Source organism: Panthera leo, chromosome A3, assembly GCF_018350215.1.
Source record: "Panthera leo isolate Ple1 chromosome A3, P.leo_Ple1_pat1.1, whole genome shotgun sequence".
NCBI lineage: Eukaryota > Metazoa > Chordata > Mammalia > Carnivora > Felidae > Panthera > Panthera leo.
In genome coordinates this window covers 65031661-65041749 of record NC_056681.1, presented here as the reverse complement: position 1 = coordinate 65041749, position 10089 = coordinate 65031661, and the positions used below count along the sequence as shown (strand labels likewise).

Here is a 10089-nt window from a genome sequence, read left to right as displayed (position 1 = left end):
CTGGGAAGTTTGACTTAAGGGAATAAACTTGCCTATTTTTAACACTCTTAATTTACTCTTTTATCTTTGATTGTTCGTTTGGAGAAGTTGGAGACAACAGCAAAAACCTTCCGAACAAGACTGAGTTTATATTCAGATTAATCCATTTTCATCTGTTTTTAGCATTAAAGAATTTCCCCAAATCATGCATAATACAGTAGTAGGGTCAGAATACCCTCAAAGACCTCATGTTCCTGAAGGGGCCTGAGGCTCAGTGATCAATCTAGCCGGATTTTGTTCTGTGTGGGCCCTCAAACTCTTTTAAATGGTTTGTTATTAAGGTAGTGGAATACAACACTTCTTGAGTTTCCCACCCTCTTCCACTTTTAAATGTTTTAGAATTCACCATGAACTAAGTTTGTCTCAATGCTGAGTTGAAACCATTTCATCAACTGGTCATTTTTTTAAGGAAGCGTTCTGGAGGAGTGGCCTTTTGGGGGTAAACTCGCCCTTGTTACGTAAGTAGGCAGTTTTGAGCCAGAAATCTTAGCAGCTGATAGGAAATAATCACTGAGGGATTACCTTTGGCCTGACATAGTTTTTATATGGTGAAGAATGTGGAGGAAGAAAGAGATCTCTCCACCACTTCTGGTGTGCTGTCCTGTGGATATGACCTCACTGGAGCCTTGGGTTAAGTGTTCTAGAAGAATAGTGGCGTGACGAGGAAGAAAAGAATTTGAAGGTAGAGCTTGATTGATTTCTTGGTTTTGTAGAGGAGGGAAAACTTTTCCTTGACTCTCTTAAAGTCCCTGACTGGGTCTGAAAGTGAAACTGACAAAGATAGATTAACAGAGAAAAGCCTGCACATTTATTTCATTTAAGTTTTATGTGACACAAGAACCTTTATAAGGGAATGAAGACCCAAAGAAGTGGTTAAATCTGAGTGTTTTGATACTAGGTTTGAGGAAGAGTGGATAGTTGTGGAAAAACATGATAGGACAAAAAGCGTATGAGCTTTGGGTAGTAAATTGGTGGAAACTTGGCAAGGCCCATGTATTGGGTTTCTCGGCATCCCTCCATTTTCAGAGGTAAGGATGCTTCCTTACTCAGATACAAGGAAGGTAGCTCTGACAGGAGAGTTTCATGACCTGCCTCAAGGGGGAAGGGGTTCCTGTACCTGCTGTTTCTCAGATTCCTTCAACTTAAAATAATTATTTTGTCAAAGTGGCAAATTTGGAGGTGACATATCCTGAAATCCTTCACTTTCAGATTTCACTTCCAGTTAGCTGAGGGGATGTGTCCCAAGGGTAATTAGTGAGTGATTATTGTATTTTTGCTTGGTCTTTCTCAGCAGGAGGTTTTTACTTCTTCCCATTTCCCTTAGGAACACAAACTAGCTTTAGGTGAAGGGGGACAGGCCTTTCTTTCTTCTAACAGTAAAACATGGAGGTTCACGTTTCCATGATTCATATAAGTATGGTGCAGGCGGAAAGAAAAGTATAATTCAATTATGCAAATTCTAAACACAGAATCACAAGTTAAAAGCTCATAATGGAAGGGATGACCAATTGCTTTATCAAGTAATTTTTTGCACTATTAAATTTCACTTTGTAGTTCCTTTAGCTGGGGAGCTGTCTTGTTGCATTTAAAATGTATTTAAAATGGAATTTGACTTGTGAAAATTCAGGTTAGGAGCAGATTTTCATGAATCCACCTACACCTAATGCAAAATCATCCTCTTTTTGTTCAAAGCCCAAGTTGATTGTCACTTGGAGATAGTAAAGACTTCAACATATGCTCTTGGCATAAATGCCTGAATTTGATGTGCCAGAAAATTGTATTATTCTTTGAAATTTAAAAAATCTCTTCGGGAGATAAGTGTAGTTTAGTATGTTGATACGATTATTTTTTATAGATTCAGGTTTTCTTTCCGTTTGGGTTAAGTGATGGGTATTCTTCTTGAATAGACCAGACTAAAAGTTTCTACGTCCAGAATTGTGGTTAGCAGTAGGGCTCCGAAAATTAAGTATACTCAGATCATGCAAATCTAGGAAAACTAAGGAAGGATAGTCCGTAGGCAGAAAACTTGGGGAAATGAGAGTCAATTACATGAAGATTTTCATTTCCTGTCTTTAAACAGACTTCAGGTTTAGAAGCATACTTAGAAAAACAGTGTTTTAACCAGTCTTAACCAAGACTTCTGTCTTGACAAAGGCATGTGGGTCTGCATGCTACTTTGCATAAGAGATGGATGGTAGTGATGGGAGTGGAGAGAAAGGATTCAAGTGTATTTCAGCCGCTTTGCAGGATAAGGCAAAGCAAAGAAAATAGCCATGCTGTGTGTCTCAAAGGGCCCTTGTGTGGGTATTTCAGCTTGAAAGGGGATTAGCATTGGAAGTCTGTGATCATGTCAAACATTTGTAATTGAAGGTGGCTGTTGAAAATAATTCTTAACATAACTGGATTCTAGCAGTCTTGTTGATGATGAGGTAAGTGGAGTGAATAGGAAATGATCTGTTTGTCATCGCTTGAGCCACAAAGCCGAGAAACTTAGTCTCCGGGAATGGAAACTTTAAAAAGCAACCACACTGGGAAATGTTTGATATTTCAAATCAAAGAGGCTTTTGGTGAAAAGTACAGAAGGGATATATAGATGGGAATATATACCATTGAATTTTTGCTTTTAATATTATCTCTTGATTTAGTTAAAACCAGACCTTTTGATTACTTTAATAGCCACAGGTCATACAGTGCTTTTGCCAAATTGTAAGACTAGATAACTTAAGTGCATGCCTCATGTAAACGGTTGTATTTTGTGAGCTTGTCTGTCCTGTTGCTTGTATGTATTTCTTGTCCTTTGAAATCAAGGTTTAGAACTTTTGGGGGGGAAGTTCATGGACAATCAGTAGCTCTAGTAGGTGCACATGCCTTCTATGTCTGTGGGTAAATGACAAGTATATTATGTAAATTCATCTGGACTTTGAAGTGATAAAGATACAGTAGGATTGGCTGCCAAAGAACATCTGTTACGTCTGCACACTTACACTGCTAATGAATGAACACTTCCCCAAGGCAGTCTGAGTGATATGCAGCTTTTGGGAAACAACAGAGTGAACAGGAAATGTTTTCCTTAGAGGTTTTTATTTGCTCATCTGAGGCAATAGAGAAACATTAAGTGATTTGTGGTGGATTTTATTTTCCTGAAGCTCCTTCTATAACTTGAAATTCAATCAGTTATTGTGCTAAGGGATGGGTGCACTGACCTTGTCAAAAGAGTGAGCAAGGATTTCATTTGACTTTGGTTTGTTAGTTCACAATACTCATGTATATCTGGGTCTCTAACCTTGGCTTTTTATAACTCAGTAATCCTACACAGTCATTCACTATGAAAACACTTGTGTTTCTCTTTTTTCTTTGTATTTGTTCATTTGAAAAGCCTTTCAAAAGGAATTGCAGCCTGCATGTGATTATAGCTATCAGTAGCACTTAAACTAACTGCTGAGATGAAACTTTTCTTTCTGGACCCTGCTAATTTCAGTTATCAATAGAAAAAGAAATTTTTTCTCCATTAAGAGGCCCGACTTTACTAATTGGTAGCTGTGCTTTGGGTTGAGCCTACATTCCTTAGGGACAGCATTTGATAGAATAATTTTTGACATTTTAATTTGACAAGAAACAATTCAGAGAAATGACCTAGACATGTGCCCGAAGTGAAGTCTTCTCGCTGTGATTGTGATACTCAGTGCCAGGAATGCCTTTGAACGTCTGCAGCACTTTGTAAACCCTGTGATCCATTTAATATGATAGTTCAAGCTTCTTGGCAGGTGTTTTCATAGGACCTTCCTTCACCTAAATGATTCTTACACAGTTTAAAGACTTTTTTCCCTATAGATACTAAGATGTGGGGCTGATGCCATATATTCTACGTTTGTGATGAAAGCACAACTTTCCAGGAGAACAATAAACTTAGGTATGAGTTGTGTAAATTTTATGCCTCTTTGTTCTCTGATTATACTGTAGTCTCCATCTTTTTAACTCAGAAGTATTACTTGGCTTTAAAATTTTGCTCCTCGCATTTGAAAATGGTGGAATAGGCTAATTTCAGATACAAGTGATCTGTTATGTATGTATCTCTATATAATGGAAAATTTACATTTTTAAATGGTGAAGTTAAAGCTTGAAGCAAATCTAGAGTGTACACACACACACACACACACACACACACAAAAGCATGCATGCTCACTTATTTCTTAAAATTCATCTTAGAATCCTGCATTATTCCAAGTGTATTGGGGAATATTTAAAGGACCAAACACTTAAATGGGTGTTTGAAAAATATATGCTGACAGAAGCCTGGTTTCTAAGCCTGGGAAATAGGCTGAAAGAAAAGGAAAAAGTGATTTTTAGTTTCTTCTTTGTATGTGTGTGTTTCAAATATGTGAGGTTTTGTTTTTTAACCACCAGATAAGGTTAGAAATGGATACTCTCAAACTTGCTCATGATGATAGTGATTTATTCCAGGTGAGGAAAATGCATTCTTTTTACTACCAGTGTATCCCCTGAGAGTGGGGTGGGTAGATGGTTTGGCAAAGAAGACTGCTTTGAGTCGACTGGTTACATTCTGTTACTTCTTTATAAGCCGTTATTAGTTTGTATCCTGTGTACTTTCGTGAAAAAAATACTTTAATGGATTTGCCAGCCATGTATGTGTTATGTGTGTGCTTGCTTGCTCTTTTTCTCTCTCTCCTGAAAACACTTATCTGTCTGCTTCCTGTGTCTCTCCCCCTCCTTTTCTCTCTTCTTTCTTTTTCTTTTCGCTCCCATTTAAATATGAGGAAAAAGTTAACATCCTCCCTCTCACTGTGTAAGAATGCCTCTGTCTACAAATAATTTGTTTTGTTTTATAAAGACCTATTATTTAAATCATTTTTATATTTGTTTTTAGTAAAATCATTTATTTACTGTATTTAGCAATCCAGTGTTTATAATTGCACATAAAGAAGAAACACCACTATTCAGTTTTCCTCTAAGAATCAAAAAAGTCATAGTTAACATTAACATACATACACTTGGGCTTGTATTTTAACACTTTTGTTTTTGTTTTTACAACTTTCAAATGAAAATGATGTTGGAATATGACTCCTGACTATGTGATGTGCTACATTAACATTACTTTAAATATTGTAGTTTTACTTATAATCATCCTAAATTTGAGTTAGAAAACTTGAAATTAACAGGAAAAATTCATTGGATCCCTTTGATATAAAATATATTTTTAGAACAACATCAAGTCATTTAAAATTTACTTTGGAATAGAGACTTCATACTTAAACAGACTTAAGGGAAATAAAATCATTTTAAAACCTTTTTCAGCCATTGTGCACAGTTACTGTTGGAGGTGATTGCCAGCACTGGAGAATCAGGAAGTGTGTAGTTTAAATTCTTCAGGATCAGATTATATCACAGATTTTCTTTACACATGGTGTTAAGTAGATATTAAGTGACAGCATAACTTGCTTTTCCTTTCTTACCTTTGGGAGTCTCAAGAACTCAGCTTTAGCTTCTAATTTGTGTTATTTTTAGGTTTGTTTTTAATTTTAAAGAGTATATGCCTTTACATTATGACTAAATATCTGAACAACTTAACTTTCTTTAGTATAATGTGTTTTTAAAAGTATGTAAATATCTAGTGGCCAGGTTTTAAAATTTTGGGGCAGGAAACTTTATGAAGGAATGGGGGTGATGTCATTACTTTTAGGTAAGATTAGACGTGGAGGTTATGTTTATTCATTTGTTAGTTTTAGGATCCTTTACTTCCTGTTTATGATTTTCTTAACATTGAGTGTTGTTGAGATAAAATATGTTTGCCAAAAACATAGAACATATGGAGTAGAACATATATGTGAGAGTACTCTTCAGTCCTTATGTGAATGTGGGTCTGTGTTAATCGATATTTACTTTAATCCTTCCCATAAGAATAAGATCTAAAAGTACAAAGATGAGACATTATGTGAGCAACTGCACACAGTTGAAGAATAGTACTTGCTGGTTGCTTAGAAGGCAAGACAAGATAATGTAGATTCCAACGAATTATTTTAGTATGGAAACAGACACAAGTATATGAAAAGTGAATGAATTTCAGTGGTGTAGCCATAGTAAGTAAAAATGTAGAAAAAAACCAATTGCTAACTTGAATTCAAGTGAGGTCCTGGTTCCTGTTTATGCTTTGTCTTTTGAAGTATGGGAAGAAGTCAGGTGTTTTAATGTATAAATCTTTGGTGCAGTGATCCCTTTGTATATTTGAATAGAGCAAAAACCCTAATGATAATGGATTTCCTATTCCATGGATGGATTAGATCATTATATTGTGTACTCTTCATCTGAGTGAATCCTAGTATTTAGTTTCAGATGTATCTAACTAGATGACCTGATAAATGCTCCTCCGTAAACAAATAACTTATTTTTATGCTTCTCCAGCATCTCCTGCTTTGAATATTCCTCAGAAATCATTATTATGTCTTTTTAAAAAATTTTTTTCAAAGACTTGATTTTTTCATATGTTTTATTTATTTTTGAGAGACAGAGCACAAGTCGGGGAGGGGCAGAGAGAGAGGGAGACACAGAATATGAAGCAGGCTCCAGGCTCTGAGCTGTCAGCACAGAGCCCAACGCAGGGCTCGAACTCACAAACTGTGAGATCATGACCTGAGCCAAAGTGAAGATGCTCAACTGACTGAGCCACCCAGGCGCCCCTAAAGACTTTATTTTTAAGTGATCTCTACACCCAGCTTGGGGCTCAAACTTCAAGATCAAGGGTTGCCTACTCCACCAACCAAGGCTTCCAGGTGCCCCTCATTACTGTTTCTTAAGAGTCAGATCTGAGGAGAAACCCGAGACCATCATGCCAATTACATTAACCTCTGGGAACAAAATGCTTATTGATTGACCTTCACAGACAACTTTCAAAAGGCTCCAAAGCTTTATTATCGGGAAAAGATGATTGGGAGGCAAGGAACAGACAAAAGTAGCTATCTAAACAGAAAGAAGTCTGGCCAAATAGTTCGGAGATCACTTTTTTCTTTTTAAGTCTTGGTTTCACATGATCTTGGCCTAACTTGAGCTCTTTGGTTCTCTTTTACTCCTTTTACTCCATAGGTAAAATGAAGAGGTATTTGTGATGCTGACTTCCTTATGGGAAGTTAGAGTTAGTAGATTTTAAAACGCTTTCAAAAAGGTAAAAGTACTATGCAAATGCAGGAGATGTACATTATTACTTTAGAATAACTGAAAGGGCCCTTGTGAAAATAATGCCCATGTTTAGACTAAGCAAAGCATACTATAGCCATTTTCTTCTCTGCATGGAAGGGGCTAGTTTGACCAAATTATCAGACAGACAGGATAGGGATAGGTACCATTGCACTCAGCTATTTTCCCTTTTGTGAGAATCTTGAAGTTCAGTGTTTCTCCGGGCAGCTAATCTTTGGCAGCGAGGCTTTGTTCCGATAGTGGCATCTGGCACCAGATTGATTTAACCACGTCTGAGGTTTGCTCTTTTCAGAATGTGCTCTCTAGGCAGCTTCTGTGTGGCTGTGACATGACCACACGCTGTTGCTGCTTTTCCTGCCTTCTAGCACCACATGTGAGGCTAAGGCCTTCTGACACCTGCCATTTGGAACTTTTACTTGCTGAAAGATGTCAAGATTTTCAGACAAGATGAAGACAGATATAACTGATCGTTCTTTCCTTTCTCAGGAATCAGATGAGGGCATTTGTTCCATGGATGAATTGCTGAAGTATGCAGCTCTGTTAGCTTTGGAAAGCACATGGGGTTTATGTAGATTTGTGTGTGCTTGTTTATGTGCTCTTATTCTCCTTTATACCTATTTGGTGTGATACCCATTTGCTATTTGTATAAGTAAAGGTTTTAGTGTTTACTTTATGGATTTCACTGGATAAATGGTGAGGGTTAGGGCAGAGTACTCCTCTGTATTCCTCATTTTTATTAAGAACCTCACTAAGAAATTGCATATTTTCAAGGACGAGCTGCTTTTATGACCGTATTGCCATACACATGCACACACTAATGACTGTCAAATCTTCAATGGCCAGGAGTAAGACATCTTACTTGAGGTCCTTGCTGCTTCTGTTTTTTTCTGCCTTGAGCCATCCAGAGGAAAGACTGGTGAATAAGACAGAAGTGCTAACCTGTTGAGTTTGTTCCTTGTAGTAACTGGTATCTAAATGATTGAGGAAAGGAGCTGAACTCTGGTATAAAATGAAAGCTTAAAAAGCTATTATATTTTGCTTATTCTTACCCTTCAGTTTTGTGGCTAAATCATAATTGGCTGTGTGCTATTATGTAAACTCTTCTGTTTCTCATATCTTGATATTTATGTTGGATCACAAGCCCAGTAACATCACAAAGATGGTGATACCCTAACTTGTTATAATTTAGGAGTTTTCCACTGACTCGAGTTATTTAATTGAAAAAAACCACCACCACCACCACCAACAAAAAACGTAAATGGGGTGGATGAGAAGATGACTAAAAGTGAAGTTATTGGGATTGTTGAGACCGTGTTGAGAAGCCATGGATCACCTGTGAAACTATATCTTCTGGCATCTCTTTGGACAGCTTCTATTTAGTGGCCTTAAGTGGCTAAGTGGAAAAGGGAGAGTGAATATTGGCCAATAGGCTTGTTCCTTGTAGTGTAATGTATGGAAATTAGTAGAAATATAAAATCTGTCTCCAGCAATTGGAAGGCAGTGAGGACTAATGACTTCTGTGTTAATCAACAGTATCCATGCATTGGAACAGAAATATTTGCAAACATTTTAGTGGAAGCCTGGTAGTCTTACAGTAATCAAAGCTTCCTGCTTTACATTCTAGGTTAACTTGAATTATATACGGGACTCGTGCTGCAGATGGATTTTCTTTATCTTTTAACTGGATCCTTCCTATTTTTAGGGTTTTTCCATAAGGTCACAGAATATGTATCTCAGGTCATGGTTATAGAAACAATGTTCATATAAACTTCTTAATCTTATGATTTACTTTTTGGGTAATCATCAAGGGATAAACATATAGTATTTTGGGTTTCACCTTAGAAACTACTAATCTTACTACTGCTTCTACATGAATTAAACCTACCCTATATATTCTTGAAGTATGTTTCATACACTTGCAAGTTATAGTTCTAGACAAGATTAAAACTTTGGTTGCCATCTTTGGCTCCTCTTGATTTAAGGTTCAATAGCTTTTCAACAAAGGAAAAGTTGTAATGATATATGAATTATCTTAAAAGGCCCTTAAGTGAGGAAGGCTAATAAAATCAGACAAAAATATCAAGATAAATGTATCTTTCAGGGAATGCTCTTGTCTCGATAATCTCTACCATGGCGCACGATTTATCTTTGTTCCCATTAATTTGTAGAGTTGATATATTTCTTACATCTTTAAGCATGGTGTTAAAAGCCATAGGACTGATTAATAATTTTGAAAATACTGGCTCAGAAGTTCATATTGTGTAGTGCTAGCATTCCTTCCATTGTTCCCAGTTGATATCTCAGGCCCATTTGCAGCTGAATATATTCACCCCATAATATGTTAAAGCCAATTAGTTCCAAATTCTCTTTTCCTCCTAAAAACAGTAAATATATTTAGGATGATAGTTGTGATAGGCTTTGCTAAAACAAAACAAAACAGAAAAGTGGATGTGAGTGACGTTTACATAGTTGCTGATGTAGATGGGAAACCACTAAGCTTTCACATTTTTGAAGGGTTTTTTATTTCTTTTGAATTTTTGAGGCTTTAGAACAGTGGTTCTCAAAGTATAGCCCTAGACTTCATCAAAATTAAAAACCGTTGTGTTTCAAAAGACCATTAAGAAAATGACAGGACAAGCCAAAATTTGGAAGAAAATGTATTCAAGTCACGTGTCTGATAAAGGACTTGTATTTATAATGCATAAAGAACACTTCTGATTCAATAACAAGGAGACAAGCCAATTAATGGGCAACAGATTTGAATAGGTATTTCCTAAAGAAGATTAGGGAAGGCCAACAAATACGTTGAATAAATGCACAGCACCATTATTAATTAAAGATATA

At 36.5% G+C, this 10089-nt stretch overlaps 1 protein-coding gene across 7 annotated transcripts in view; it reads left to right on the top strand.

The window, feature by feature from the left end:
• The window catches only part of SRBD1 (S1 RNA binding domain 1), a 204855-nt gene that overhangs the window by 84137 nt on the left and 110629 nt on the right, over positions 1 to 10089 (top strand). The window lies entirely within an intron of this gene.